This window comes from Myotis brandtii, unplaced genomic scaffold (assembly GCF_000412655.1).
Source record: "Myotis brandtii unplaced genomic scaffold, ASM41265v1 scaffold294, whole genome shotgun sequence".
NCBI classification, from domain to species: Eukaryota; Metazoa; Chordata; class Mammalia; order Chiroptera; family Vespertilionidae; genus Myotis; species Myotis brandtii.
In genome coordinates this window covers 156,539-158,117 of record NW_005361238.1, presented here as the reverse complement: position 1 = coordinate 158,117, position 1,579 = coordinate 156,539, and the positions used below count along the sequence as shown (strand labels likewise).

General features: G+C 51.5%; 1 protein-coding gene across 1 annotated transcript in view; it reads right to left on the bottom strand.

The window, feature by feature from the left end:
• The window catches only part of TET3 (tet methylcytosine dioxygenase 3), an 85,901-nt gene extending 84,572 nt beyond the window's left edge, over positions 1-1,329 (bottom strand). The window contains exon 1 of the mRNA XM_005869423.2: positions 359-1,329. The gene's annotated coding sequence lies outside the window, so the exon portion shown is untranslated. The remainder of the gene's footprint in view (positions 1-358) is intronic.
• Positions 1,330-1,579: the final 250 nt, after the last annotated feature.

Below are 1,579 nucleotides of genomic sequence, written 5' to 3'. Positions count from 1 at the left end.
TGGCCCAGAGCCCTGCCCAGGCGGATCCCGGGACCCTGCCGTGGCGAGCCTCCCCCTTGCGGCGCTCGGCTCTTTTCGCGTCGAAAACAAAGACTAATCCGATACCCCCGCCCTGCCTCTCGGAGGAGGGGGAACGGGCGCGTCGCGGAGGGTAACGGAGGAGGACAGCGCTCAGGAGGGGCTTGGCAGCCCCGGAGGGGGGCATAACGCAACCGGATCCTGTAACCAGGCGCAGACACTTTGAAAAGTCACCCTGGGGTATTTTTCAGGCGGGGGTTGCGGGGGGGGGGGGGGCAAAGCACAAGAATATTTCCAAGTTGCCAAACTGCCCTTTCTCTCTCTTGCCTTCTTCCCTCACCTGTTGTTCAGGCCAAGTTGAAATTCCAGGTTAGATTAATTCAACTCCACCCATCTGGCCTGACTGCCAGGCTGGTGCCTGCAGCTGCCTTCCACCTACCTGGGTTGCTGGGGAGAAGGGCGGGTCTCTAACACCCACACACACAAACACACACACACACACACACACACGCACTCACACACACCACCACCCCACATACACACGGGGACGCGCGCGCGTGCGCTCGAGGGCAAGTCCTGGCAGAAACAACCTCGGGCGGACTGGCCTGACCAGTTTGGGCGGTGCTCACGGAGCCAGGTACCTGGCAGGCGTCCCTGCCAGGCTGTAGCTAACAAGTCAGCCAGAACTGGAAAAAGAGCACTGGGCCGGCTATTTAGAAAGAAAGAAAAAAGTAACTGATCCCCAGAAGCGCTGTCCAGAGAGGGTGGTGGAGAAGCCCGGGTTCTGTCTGGAACTTACTTGCTCGGAGGCTTGATTTTGACAGCTGCTCCAGGGCAAGGCTCTCAGCTGTGGGATGGCTGGTGAACGAGGCTGCGATACTTTCTTCCTACCCTGGCCTTTGAGAGCTTCTGTTCAGGGAAGTAAGTCTAGAACTGAGAAGAGAAACCAGCAGAGTGTAATTTTCAAACATGAAAACAGGTTGTGCACTTGTAATTGTTTAAAATGTTATACTTTAATGTTTTCAATAATGTGCTTTTTAATAAAATTATCTTAAAGAAAATACAGAGAATTAGAAGACAAACGTTGTGCCAGTACAATGTGGAACCATTTGCTGCGTTTCCCTGTCGCCTTTTCTGTGTGCAGATTCGTTTCCTTTTTTAATAAAATGGTGTGCTGATGCTGATTATGCAATTTGCTGTCCTCTCTCACTCAACATTATACCACAAGCATTTCCCTATTTGTTATACGATCTCCAGAGAAACTGTGACAATGAGGTGAAGAAGGTGGCTCGGGAGCCGGAGAACTCTGGGTTCCAGACCTGGCTCTGCCACTTGCTAGCAGAGTGACCTTGGACCAGGTGCTCACAATCTCCCAAAGGCTCGAACAATGGCAGCAATGATTGTTTAATCTATAGAACAACTGTGTAAAATACAGACGATCACGAAATCCATTTTATAGGTAAGGGAACAGATGAAGTAACTTGCCCAAGGTCACTCAGCTAGTAAATTGTAGACTCAGAATTTGAGCCCGGAATCTTTCCTCCTGTATTCTTTCTTGGTG